Genomic DNA, 14639 nt, shown 5'->3' on the forward strand with positions numbered 1-14639 from the left:
GAACAGAAGCCACCACCACCTGGAGGCTGAGTGATTAATCTAAGACATTTTTAAGATTATAGAACTGGGGTTTTTACAGACACCTTTGTGGGGCTGTCTTTCTATTAGATGGAACATTATCAACTCAATTCTGTTTATGATGCTTAGGCTTAATTCCATAACCTGTATCAGGTGAACATTTTGGCATCACCACATCAGCATGTAGTGTCATATAAAGGTGAAAGTAACTTCTGTGAAGGCTGAAAGACAGGGGAAACCACATTAAAAAGGAATAAATATATATTTTAATAAATTTTCACAGGGAGTTAATAAAAAACCCAAATTTGAACTGAAATAACTTTGAAATGACATACCTAGTTCAGTGGTGGGCATGCGACAGCACAGTCTGCAGACAGGCTTTTCACCACCTGTTGACTCCTGTGTTTTGAGCCATTAGCTGCTGTAGCTGCATCAGCAGAAAGCAAGCAGGTGGACGAGCAGAGTAACAATTTGTAGGAGCTGCGCCAGCTCTGAGTTCAAACTCAGGTAAAACTTCAAATTGCTGTTTATCACCAACTTTGTTGAAATCCTTGAAGTGACAATGATAGTTTCGCTTTTCATTCTCCTGGTTCAGCTGTTGTGCCCATCACCAAGGGAGGAGGCTCAGTTTCTATTTCTCAGTAACAGCCTCTTCACCCTTAGGTTTCCTGCACTCAGATGAGGAATGTTTCCAAACTGAAGGATTCTTAAACATTTCCACAAACATTCCTAGGCTCCTCAGGAGAAGCAAGAACATTGACCACCTGCATCTATTCTTGTTTGCAATGGAGCAGCAGGTGCAAGGCCATTCCTTCACAGCAATTGTTCAGTGCAGTGGGTCAGTTTTAAATGTCTTTATACACATTCTGCACTTCGCTGAAACAGCCCAAAACATACTTTGCGATGGGAACCAGCAAACTTCCATGACATAAGCACTGTGTTCAAAGGTCACTGGCAGGGAATGCATAAAACAGACTTCTCCCCCTGCCCCAGCTACTTCAAAATACAGAAGTTTTGATATTTTAGTTCTGGACACAGTTCCATTTATTTAAGCTAAATCTGTGTCTGGTGTTACATTTGTTTTCACTGATGGACAAGCATGACAAAAATACTCCTACCAATAATTTCACATGAGCTACTTCCACATTTTTTTCTCCCATCTAGTATATTTTATGTTCTTGTCCTTTCAAATCCATCTCATTTAATCAAAACTGGTTGCAACACACACAACCCAAGAAGAGTTGCATCAATATATACAAGGACACGGAAAGTTGTAAGGAAAAAGGCAGGAACATATGACTTCTTAAATCATTTTATGCAAGAAAAAACATATTGAAACAACACACTCCTGAGTGTAATTTAAATTTAAGCTTCTTCATGACTAACTTGAAATTGAAAGTCCATCTCTGGAAAACAAATAGTGAAATAGTCCCCTGCAGGATGAACTTGCAGACATGGCTTGTTTCACCAATGGACAAAAAAGGATGATTAGATACTTTTTCCATTCAAAAAATGGTTTGGGGTTTCTTACCTAATTTATTTTGGCAGGACAAGGAGTCTGTAGTGGGTATTACTGTCTTGATACTTTGGAGAACACTTTTTTTTTTTTTTCATATTCCCACAGAAAATCATTTGAAGGACAAAAAAACCCTTTTCCTTTTTATGTAACAAATGGCTATGGCCTAAACCAATAAGAGAGCTTAAAATTAGTGCTTCTAATGTGACCACTGAGACATTTCAGACTTAATTACATCTGAAGCAGACTTAACCACCCATTTCGCTCCAGTTTCACACAAACAATAATTGCCCCTGTAGCCGCACTGCAACATTGTAGAATTAACCACATCCTAGAGGAGCTGGAAAAGAAAAAATGGAAACAAAACAGACTCCAGAGTATCTGTCCAGTCAGGACAGGCTCACTGATCCAACTGGCTGGTCTCCCTTCTGCAGTGAGAATTAGAACCATTCCACTGAAGTCAGTTTTCTGTACCAAACGCCTTAAGCAGGTAACACTCTACTTCCTCACTGGGCTTTCTACTTTAGCTCTTGTTGACTTACATGAAGTCAAAGATACAAAGAGAACATTCCTGAGTGTGTATGTACTTATGTATGTACACATGTACTTATCATCATCCTTATTAATCTACTTCTTAAAAAAACCCCAGTGTTGTTACTTTAAGAAGCTGCAGATTTTACTGCAAGCTGTAATCTTGTGTACCAAATGATACACTACCCCCAAGGCACAAAAGCGTTATTAAAGTTAGTGCACTAATAGAAACACAAATAAATAGCCTCTATTAATAAAAATTTTGAAATTAATGTCCCCACATAAATCTTACATCTGAATCTTACATTAGAGGCCAGTGACCATACTGTGGAAGGTGGAATGTGGTTCTGCAGTTTCAGTATGGCTGGACTACTCCAGACATGCTCCTCTGTGACAGGCAACAAATCCTCAGAGAATGAAAGAGATAGAAAAATACTTCTTACACACCTAGGTCCTGTAATCAGCAAGGCTATAAACAAGCTTACCTGTTAGCCACAGAGCTAGGACACTCTGCAGATTCAAAGCCTAGGAGGTAGCAGAAAAGTTTAGGAGTTTCCTGGCATGGTAGGTAGTAATATTGCGGATGCCTCTGCCTTGCTGCAGTGCTGTTCAGCACTATGATACTCTTGCACAGGGAGATAATCCCCTCATTTTACAAGCCATCTCCACTGCATACTGTTCAGAGTGTACAGCTCCCAACCACCTTCCCACCACTACACGTTCCAGACTGACTCTGGAAGCAGCATGGAGCAACACACTGCTTTGTTTGCTCCAACACTGCAATATTCGTTGAGGGCCACATACTTATTTTATGCCTTGTACATACAGGTTTTGTTTTTCTGTTTTGACTCAAGTTGAATTACAGATTTCCACTTTACTCTGCTTCTTCACTGCCTGCTTTAATATAAAGAACAGGATTTCACATTGCACATTGAGCTGAGGATCCATCTTCCCGAGTCGCTTGGAATGGAAGAGGAAAGCTAACAAAACAAGGTGCAGCTGCTCCTTGCCTGTCAGGTTAGAGTTGCTAGAGATCTGCTTGGTTCACTATATGGAAGTGATTATTTGATCTACCACCTAAAAATAAAACAAAACATCTTACAGAAACATGTTATTGTGCAGATAGATTTGGAATTGCTCCATAATGAACCCTCCATACTGTGAGTCAAACACACCTGGAAGGCTGGCTCGCTCTCACAGTCAAAGAAGCATCTGAGTGAAGACATACAAGTTTACTTCTCTGGGTGGAACTGCAGATCTAAATCTCAGTGCAAACACACAACTGTATCTTTACAGAGGCCCAGAGCAGAGCTTGTGGAAGTATGTCCCAGCTTTCTGGTTTCAGATGGGGTGCATTATGTTTATTTTGCTTTCTTACACTGAAACAAACAACAAAAACCCCAAACAAAGCAAAATTAAAATCACAACAGTAAACTAATAACTGGCCTAGAACTCAAGCCTGAGCTGTATCTCAAACACTGACAAAACCAGCGCATTTTGTTCTTTGTACTGCAATGTCTGAAAATTGCCCATTTGTGGAACTAACTATACTTTAATTCTCAGAGTTGAGAAATATTGTGGTTTTCTTTCCTATTGTTTCCCTAATCTAGAAGCAATTCAGACATGAAAGCTCCATGTGTAAAACAGAATAACAAGAGCTAACACTGACATGTTCCCAGCCAGAACTAAATCTGTCTGTATGTCTGCCTGCCTTTCCCTGCTGACATGGCTCTCTTCAGAGGAAAAGTGCATCCTACTGAACTCTGAAAGACACCTTGTGTCTCCGGTCTGCTTGGACAGAAGAACTAACTTGCAAGATTTCCAGCAGAGTAATTCTGGCTAAGGAAGGCTTGCATGAAAGTTGCTTAATACACTTTCAATGAAATACTGTCTCATTAAAAAACATGAAATATCCATTTCTCCATTTCTGTTTTCTCCATCAAAAAGCTTGAAATTATACATTTTGTTCATTTAGTGTTACCTAAAATTTGTTGGTTTAGATACTTCATATGTAACCAAGCCATGAGTCATGTTTGAAACTTACCTGTAGCCCCCTTTAGGCACAGCACTGTTCCCTGCATGTAAGACACCACATGACATGAAATACATTATCTGCACAGGAAAGAAGAGACATAAATGATCATAAAGGTATGAAGACTTCTCAGCTACTATTCCCATGAGGCTCTGCAGAAGTGTAGTTGGACTGATTAGGGATCATCACTGTGTCAACGTTAATATTTTTCTGAACTTTTCAGATTACAAAAGAGATGCAAACCTGCTCTTCAATCAGCTTGTTGGCAGCTGAGGCAATATTCCAGATGATCCTCATACAGACTGGATGAACAATCATTCTGGGTTTGTCCTATTACTTTTCTTAAAACATCTATTTACTCATCCTAACACACTATTCTAAGGGATAGCATTACATGGAAAAGTTTCCTCATATATACTAGAAAAAAATCCTGTCTAGAAGATTTATTTTAACACCAGATATTACATAGAATCTCTTACCACTGGAAATGCAAAGCAGTCATGAGTAAAGGCAGTTGTTTTGGGTTCAGTTCTTGAGTCATCCACAGACTTCATGTACAATTTTGAGTAATCAGCCTGTGCTATGCTTTTCTCATCTTTAATACAGAAATGATGCCACTACCTCACATACAAGTCACACAGCCTACCTTACACACAAGTCATCACTGCAGACTGTGAACTCTTTGTAACAGGGTTTGACTCTTAATTCACATCTGTACAGCACCTAGTACAACACAATTTCAGTTTCAGTGTGATCAGGGACATCTGTGCAATACAAGGGTGGAGAATGAGGTGTTCCTGAATCAGCTTCTGGTCATCCAGCTCAGAGTCAGTAAGGAATTAAGAAAGAATACAGCATTAAGTGTTTCACATTAATAAGGTTAGTCATTGGCCCATCCAGAAATTTCAGCTTCCAGAATGAATGGTACATTATCAGCCAGGGAGCTAAGGAAATCCTGCCAACAGACAAGGGTACATTCTAACATCAGGCTACGGCAAATTCTGCGTTTGTTTTTGTGAAAATACTGAAAATCAACAGACCAATTTCCCTCAGATGGATTCACTTCCTTTACTCAGGATAATGTTTAAATTATTGTTCTAGAAAATACATAATGAATGAGTCTTGGTTAAGTCTCATTGCTAATAGTACCTTATAGGATCTGGACTGCAGACCACTTCTGGTTCTTCATTCTGGAATATTTAAAAAGCTTTACAAGGAAGTCTCTAGTCTTTCTGTATACAGACTTTCTATTCCCAATCCAGTTGTTCTCAGCTGCTTCCTGAGAAATCTTTTTCTAAATGACAAGACTCCACATGAAAAACTACAGAAACGAGGCATTCCATGGTCTTTGACAGATACTCTGTGCAAGACTGATCAAGTGGGATTGTTCAGAGCCATTCCGATGAACAGTTATATATTGTATTTGACCTTTGTTGTGGGTTTCTATGCTCATGGATGCTTATTTTCAGTACTGGTACTGATCAAGCTCGAGCAGTTAAAGATTTCTTCATGCTTACCAACACTTAACACTTTCATCCTTGGCACTATTAGAGGGAAGTTTGTCACAGTTCCAACTCAGAGACAGCAAAAAGGAATATCTGAGAGCTACTCACCTACACCAACACTTCCACATTATTTCAAAATACATTTCTATCGGTTGCAGCTAAGGCATCTGACTGCCACTGAAGCAGATGAAAAGCATTCACATGTTCCTTTCTATTGTTTTTGTACTGTAATGTCTTAAACTGTGCCATTTTGCATTTTATTTTTCCCAAAATAATTGTACAACTAGTACCTGAGGCTTTTGCAGAGGTGGCCTGTACATCATACTGCTATGGCCAAATTTAAGGCATTTCACAGTACCTTGCTGTTCTTATGAAATTCTTTTTCTTTCTCAGGTTTCATGCTTCTTTTAGCCTATATTCAAACAGACTCTTAAAACAGTTTCAACATTCTAAGACTGACTCACACATTCAGTTTGACTTCTTAGAGGAGAAATAATTTCCTTATTACCATTAGTATGAAGCAGAAGGGATTGAAAAGATTCTAGAAATACTGATTTTTTTTTTTCTTCCTTTTTTAAATTAAAAAGAAACCAGGCTTCTTTTCAAACATCAAAACTCTTGCCATGAATCAGACTGGACAACAGCGAACCATTGCAAATTATGACCAGAACGTAAATCAATCAATCCTAGAAGCTAGGAGGAAGATCCTGAACATTTTTAAGTTGTTCAGGTGACTCAGAGCTATGGTGCAAATGAAAAAACAGAAGTTTTTTTGTGACGACTTTCAAAGTTACAGGTACTCACCACGAACTACATTACCTGCTGCAAGCAGTAAGACTGGAATAGTAATTTTACAACATTCCTTTATGACAAGGAGTTATAAAGATTAATCACTTTACAAACATGAACTACGCTTCACAAGTGCACCATTAATTGTCTGATATAAATATATTTGAAAATGAACTAAGGAACAGACAGGCTGATGACCTGTCCAAAGTCCTATTAAGCTAAAGCAAAGGTGAAGCCTGCTGATGCCAGGATAACACACACACTGTGCACTCAGTATGAACTAATCTAAATGCAGCTATAGAAAAGTCAGGTCTGATTTCCCATAACAGGTCTGATTTTCTTTTCAGATTCAAAGAAAAAACAGAGGAAGCTTAGCTCCAAAGACTGTGGTTCAAAGAGATCTGTGGTTTTGAAGAATTTGATAAGTTTCCCTCCCCCACAAAACATCTAATATGAAGAGCCGTTCAGAAACTCGCAAGGAAGCTTGCAAGACCTATTTTAACAAAAATTCAGCCGAGCCAAGCAAGACTATTTCCCTCCAAAGCATTTTGGCAGCTATGTAAGAATTACAAGTTATCTAGCAGACAGTGGTTGCAAACAACACTTTCGCAGGAAAGCCTTGAAGCTGATAAACTGTGATAAGCAAATTCAAGTGAACTGCACGATGGAGAAGCAGTAAAGAAAAGCTGCTCACATCTTGTTCCCAAGAACTCTGGAGTTAAGTTACACCCTTCTCACATCAGCAACAGGGTTTGCATAGGATAATATGCAAGTGGTGTAGAAAGAGCATGACTTAAAGGCAAGTGTGGCTGTGGAGAATTAAATCTGATATTCTTACAGATGACATGTTTTTTACAGTATCGGTTAAGTAACCGATATCCTGAATAGAGGTCAGAATTACATACAAAATGCTATATACTGATGTTTCTTTTCTCTTGGACTGTCCTGTCAAATGAGCTACTATTTTCATTCTTTGTATGACTTAGAAGTCTTCCCTCCAAAAGCTTCAAAACTTTAATAACTGAAACAAGATCTAGTTACACAATAGTTAAAAAAGGGTTTCAAGTTTCTTATCAGAGACAAGTCAAAATGGAACACCAAAGTCTGTGACCAGTCAGACAAAGCAAAGGGACTTCATTTTGACCTTAAGGTATGACCTACTATGAAAAATGCACGCCTACGCATACTGGAGAAAACAGCTCTGGTTTGAGAGATGGGGGCAGTCCTAAACATTCAAAAGGTTTTAAGCACATAAGCAACATTATATGTCTGTGTTGTTAAAGATTCTGGAAACTACTGTATTATTTTAAGACACTTGGAATTTTTCTTTTTAAATATAAGAAATCTTTTGAAATGTCATCCACTAGAAATGTATGTAAACCTCCCGAGTTGGTTATACAGAAAATAAGACTCCAAAATGTTAACTTCAAATTTTGTATCAGGCTTTCATTTTACCAAAATTATACACCAAATAGCCAAGATTTTTGGTCTAAATTCTTGAAATCACTCCAAAACATTTAAATAGCTCTTAACAGGTGTCACTAGCAACAGTGAATCAGTAGTCACAGAGCAGAACAAGACCCATTTAGGCCTTAGGTAAAGTTATCTCCACTCTGCCATCTTTAGGGAGGGTGCAGAAAGGAGATTGCCAGTACTACCAGGAGTCAGGAACAGAATAACCACACAGGGTGAACTTCAGAAATGTGCTCCTTTTGGTCCTTGTTTTGCAAGCACCAAGCAAGATGTGCTCATTTCTCAGGTTACTGTCTCTCCCATCTAACAATTCTCACTTTGCTTGTTGGGACCTTTTCAAGAAACAGGAATAATTTACAGAAAAAGGCAGAGTTAATTCCACTATTCGATTTCATATTTTCGATACAGCCTCTACCAAAAGAGGTAGAAGCAAGCCAGTTTTTCTGCCTTTAGCCAACTGTCTATCCTAAGGTGTTGTAATCCTTACCAACAGTTACTACTTCCAATGCCATTAGGAGGGATGTGTTAGCTAACAAGCAGCAGGTAAATCTCACATTCAGACAACCCCTCTGTAACACACTGATTTCATTTAACTTTAGAATATCAGACAGAAATCACAAGACGTGCATAGGAAGTATTCCTAAACTGTAACATATCCCAACCTGTGTTCATATAGATTAAGAGATGTATCAAGTAAGGTAAAATATACTAGAAATACAAGGTTAGATGATTACTGGCCAGCTAGATTTTTTTTTTTATGGTGCTTTGCTTTCAGTTATTTTTATTTAATTTGTTCCATCTGCACATGGATGTCAATAGACAACAATAAATTAAATTCAAAGTAAAATCTAATTAATGTCTTACTTGAAAATCCTCCCCTGAATAGGGCATGAGAGTTTATTGTAAACTATGCATGATTGCTTTGATGCTTTGTAAACTCTTACAAGAACAAGATCAAGCTGCAGACAGCTTTGGCAGTGGGTCCTATTAGACCACTTATCACAGCAGAGCTGTACAGTAACCTAAAACTTTTCAAACTCAATTCAACCCGAGTGGTGAACACTGCTGACAGAAATGTCTAGTTTCTTTTTAGGAGAATAACTCCATTAGTTTTTTGAAGTAATTTACATCAAAAAATACTTCAAGGCTCTCCAGCATTGTTCTTTGTAAACACCCAGGCAGGTTTGAGAATGAACTGCTTCTTTATCTGATCCTAAGCCTCCCCTTAGGGCTAGAAAGCCAGCAGTCCCACCAAATTTGAAACATTCGGGTTGTAGACCAATTCTGAATCTACTTTGTAGTCTTTTTATTGATGTTTTTGTTCTTACTCACTGGCAACCTCCCCTCACCAGATGTGCTACAACAACCACTTATGCAACTTCTCCTGTCTCACAATGGATGCAGACCTAAAAGGCAATTAACCTGCTTCACTGAACACCAGCCAGTTAAGGTGCACCTGAACAATATAGTTACCCACATTTATGATGCTGCACTCATTCCCCAGAAAAAGAGGATAAAGATCTTAAGTAGACACCAATAACAACAGAAAAATGCCAAATCATTTCACACACTGAATCAACAGTGAGTCACAACACTCCTAGACTCTGACTAAGAGACCAGCGAATGAAGCAACATTGCAAAGAAAAAAAAAATCCTCTATTTTGTGTGGCCAATAAAAGATACACTAAGAAATAATAATGGGAAACAGTGGCTTTTTTGTTCAAAGATCAACTGCATTGGTGATTTCTCTATTCTTTTTTCTGTTCCCCAGAAAAAACCCTCTTGTACTTCATAGAAAGAGGGTAAATTTAACTCATCATCAGATATTTCCAAAAACTGTTGAAGTTCTCACCTTAACCATTATTTCCCAATTAGTACTTGTTAATAAGGGGCATCTACTATTAAGAGGTGCTTTCTTCCAAATGAGGATATTTTTCTTCCTACCTCCAGTTCGTGGTAGAACTATTAGGGTCTTCGTTCACTTTTAGTCACCCAAAACTGAATTTCCACCATCAGAATATTATCTTAAAACAAAACTATAAAAACCCAATGCATTTACTAGGGCCTGGAATTGGTAGGAAAATTCTGCAAAGCCATTTTCAGGTATTTAAAAAACCTCACTACCTCTTGCAGATGAGTGTTTATTAGCTTCTTGTCATATTTTGTCCCTTTTTAGAATGTTCGCTGTAGTTTAAACAAGCTGAGAAACTCCTAAAGTTTTCATCAAAATGAACTCACAGAATTAAGTGTTTTGGTAGAAAAAGAAAACGAAAAACCAGCTCTTCCTGAACTGCACGGTTTAAAATCATAACAGAAAGTCCCTAGTATAGTTTACATGAGAAAGATTTTAAGTATCAGAGGATCAAGATTCTGCTCTTCTCAATTTTACCAGCCTTTTTTCCACCTTGTGAATTTTCTAAAACCTTAAACCAGAAAAAAAAAATAAAAATCAAGCTTCCTTTCCACTCCTAAAAAATTACATAAAAGCAGAGAGAATAAGGGCAATTACAAATTTAAGTAACCCCCTTTAAGAAACTAGAAGATTAAATAAGAGAGGCTGACAGAACTTTCTATTATTTCCACTTTGACCATTCTGATTGTAAAAAGTTTCTCTATTCTCCAGTAAAAAAAACCTATTGTACTTCATAAAAACAGAGGCTAAATTTACTCATCATCAGATATTTCCAAAAAACGTTCCACCTTCTGATTGTAAGAAATTTTAGGATGGACAGTTGTTGAAACCAAAACACTGAATGCTGGCCACCAAAAAAACCCCAGTGAAGATAGTCATTGTCACATACTCAAAAAAGCAAGCCTTATCTCCATAATTCACCAGTCCTTCCCGCTACTCAAATAGCTTGTCCTAAGCATGCCATCTCCCTACTGAGGAATCCACCTCCAAAGCTCATTGTTTGGTACATCTTACTGAGTAGAATTTTCTGTGCATGCTATTACTCATCTCACCCCAATCTGTGACAAAAATTGCAAGAGGAACTCTGCTTTACCAAGTGCGTAAAATCTGTTGCAATGAAAAGTAATACACAGCTGCATCCTTCCTACACCTAACCTAAGACAAGATGCAAAACAGAGTCAAAGAAGCACTAACACAATATGTGGTCCTGCCAACTCTTGTAATTTTATTATGAGTCTTTTAATTATAGAAGGGTTCTCAGAATCCTAATATTGGAACATAATTACCTGAGAACCTCATCTCTTACTGAATAAAAACATTTCTAGCCTTTGTGACAGGTCAGAAAAACAAGGATCTGGAAATCTGCTCAAAAATGAAAATTGAAATCTTCACACAAAAGAGCATCAATACAAAGGACTCTAGAATCTCTGAAGGAATTCGTGCTGCTGTGAGGGATCTCCTCACTGATCAGACACTGTAGAATCATCCTTGACCTCCTGCCTCTCCACCTCCCTCAGCCTGAACTGAGACATCAAGAGGACTGGGCAGGAGGGGGCAGAAAAATGCTCCATTTGGTGGTAAGACATACTCACCTGCAAGCAACTTCTGCCTCTAAACTATCAAAATTTGAAAGAAGTACCTGTTATCATCCACTGAGATTACTTTGGCTTTTTTTTCTTCCCCTTCTTGGCAGTATGTAATTTCAAAGACCTTATCTACTAGCCTTAATAGTATATTAACAATATTATAGTATTAATTAGTATTGGGATGCGTCAAGAGGAGTAAAGCACATGGGATAAATAGGAGTGCAGTTAGTTCACAAGTGACAGCCAGGAGTTAGTCTGATTGTTATTGCATAGTCTACTGGCTTCTTTACTGCTTTTGTGCAAGAGAGGACAGACGCAACTTCCTCTCAATGTTAGAAGTTGGACAGAGCGTGTACACATTATCACCATTCAGGGCAGAAGTGTGTGCATATGCCTATTATCATTACAACTAGGTTCTCTGAGGAAAGAGAGAGACTACTTTTGTCCTTTGTAGGCCCTGTCTCCCTCTACTGACTTGAAATTCTTTTCTGTAAGACATGATGGCAGTTCTGCCTCTCTCCTCCTTCAGAAATGTTGAGGGAGAGAACTACTTCTGTAGTGGTGATATAGTCTGACTAGCTGCCTCCTTGACTCACTTGTCCATCAACATGCAATTTCAAACAGCAGCTGGAAATAAAGAGCAAGTTAGCATAACTGTGTAATCAACTTTTCCATAACTCCCAGTTTGGCAACTACCACCAGATCAACATGACAATTCCCAGCCCTTTAGAAATAGGGTGAAGTTGATATATTTCAAATATTACTGCAACATCTACAGCTTTCCAAAAAGAGCTTGTGGGGATGCTGATACTGGTACGTACACTGAGGTAGCTCAGATTTCAGTTAAATTCTTAGTTTTGTGCAGACTTTTATTTTATTCGTTCAACTTCATATAGGAGTCTCACAAAGTCTGTCATGTTTACAGCCCATTTAAATCACTGACAAGAGCAATGTTGAAGTAAAGAGCCAAATGTTTCCTGGGAATAAATGACCCATTTTGGAAGACTGGCAGAGGTAGGAAGCCTCAGGAAACACTCTACTATTAACAGTTGTACTAAAATAAACCTCATTTCCAAATTTTGTAACAATCGTTTTAAGTTTCCTGGCAAGAGGCTAGAAAAAATTATCATTCTTTGCTCCTGCGCCAATCACGTTAACTCCTGCAATCAGCTTAGCTCAGACAATTGGGTCATCACAACTATTCACAGTACTCATTTAATCTATGTAAGTTTTAAGCGTACCTTGTAGTTTCAGACATTTTTCTAAGCCTCTCAGCAACCTAAATCTGCTTCAAACAAATGATCCAAAAATGAGGACAAATTTACACAAAGATGCCTTGAGCCAATTAACTTAAAAGTCAAAATTTATTTCTGCAGTAAAACAGTTTGTTTTCTCATCCTGTGTCACAATGTTTATTGCATACTAAAGCCAAGAAAAATGATGTGTAACTAGGAAACAAGAGCCTGAGTATTCATCTGTCCTTACTGGTTATCCAAACAGGCCAAAACCAAAATGAAACTGTGGCCAATGTGAAATACAAACCTTTATTTGGGGGTAAGATAGTGAGGATGGAATGATAAGATCAGCAGTTTCCATTCAACAAGCACAACATTTCCCAACTTTGTAGAATGAGTCTCTGAGGACAGGCAAAAGCTTTCAATGTATTTCAAAAGATCTCATAATCTAAGCCTGAATAAGGCAATTGATAATCTAAAAATTTCACCTCCTAAAATCCATTTTAGAGAACTGGCATCCAAAAGTAATAATAATTTCAAGACCTAGACATATTTGCAGATAAGCTGTGGGTAGAATCCTAGAGCTAAAAACAGACACACAACTGAACACCATCCAACCAGACTGACTGAGTTACTCCCCATCAGCTCAACTGCTTAACTGTGTGTGAGCACTTGCCTGAAACCCTCCTTCTAATTTTGCCAGTGGAGAGTTACAACTCCAGGTGTTGCAACTCTCATGACTTCCCCTTATTTGAGAAGATACAAGGTATCAGCTTAAATTCAACAGACTTTTCAGGGAATGCGCTCACAGCCAGCTTGCATTCCCAGTTTTATGCATCACACTCAAAAAGATCACCAGAAAGTGCCAATACACCTTTTGTCTTCACACAAGCTCTAACATGGCAGCATAAAAAAGCAGTTAGGGATGCAATTTATTCCTCCCTACCAAACAGCTGCATCCATGCAATCCCAGTGAACTCTTGCCTTGATATAGAAACAAACCAAGCAGTTTAGGTGTCAATGAATAAAGATGTCAATCTCCAAATGTTGCATCTTTACTTAGACAAGTTACTTTGATAAAGACATATACTGACACAATTTCACTTTCTTATTTATATAACTATGCTGGAATTAATTACCTTAAAGATGTGACTTCCATGTTTAATGGACTGTTCAAGTGGCTGCACTTAGCTAATCACGGGAACTAAGAAAAGAGTGGACTAATACACACTGCATTTCTGTCAAGTTCATTTTCATCCCAGTCAGAATGGGAAGAGGGCTTGAGGCTGTGCTTTCATTCCATCTCTGACCATTAGTAACACAGGGCAAGATGCTGAACCTGACTCAATGTCTAAGTCAAAAAAAAAAAAAAAAAAAAAAAAAAATCTTGTACAGAAACAGGAAAAGTGACAAGACAAAAGGCTGCAAAAGTTCTGAGGTATCAGAAGAATAGGAACTGCAGAACAGTTTCAAACAGAAAGGAACTTCCTGCCCATGAATTATAGAAATTGTATCCTTAAACAGTATTATTGGCATGATGTAGAAAGTCCGACTGCCAGAAGCAGATTTAAGCTCATTTTCCCCAATATACTGTATTTTAATACTTGCATCTTATAGTAAATCACAGTGTTGTCTCCTACCTATGATACCTAGCTTGCTTATTTCACAGTACAATGTGATTTAGTTTCTTCCTAAGAAAGCTTCTGGAGCAATGCCTAATTTGAGAAATAACTTTTCACAAGAATGTACATTGACTAAAATTAATTCCTATAGATGGAGAGGCTAATTACCAAGAATCCAACTAATAACTCGGTTGGATTTAATCCATATACTGAACTGGCAATATGCACCAGAGAATGAGACAGAGGGTGCAAGGATATATTTGGGGAAGAAATCACACATGACAGGCGCTTTCAAAGTGTTCACAGACATTTTAAATGTTGCCCAGTCACTCTTAACCCTTAGTCTCATCTACTTTCCATCACCTCAACAGGATTCTTTTCTCCTCCCTCTCTCATACTATGTCTTTCCTGCATACACAA

The 14639-nt window shown here is 38.1% G+C and overlaps 1 protein-coding gene across 1 annotated transcript in view; it reads right to left on the minus strand.

The window, feature by feature from the left end:
- The window catches only part of CLEC16A (C-type lectin domain containing 16A), a 376293-nt gene that overhangs the window by 273267 nt on the left and 88387 nt on the right, over positions 1 to 14639 (minus strand). The gene's annotated exons all lie outside the window — the stretch shown is intronic.

The sequence above is a fragment of the Strix uralensis genome, chromosome 16 (genome assembly GCF_047716275.1).
Source record: "Strix uralensis isolate ZFMK-TIS-50842 chromosome 16, bStrUra1, whole genome shotgun sequence".
Classification (NCBI taxonomy): domain Eukaryota; kingdom Metazoa; phylum Chordata; class Aves; order Strigiformes; family Strigidae; genus Strix; species Strix uralensis.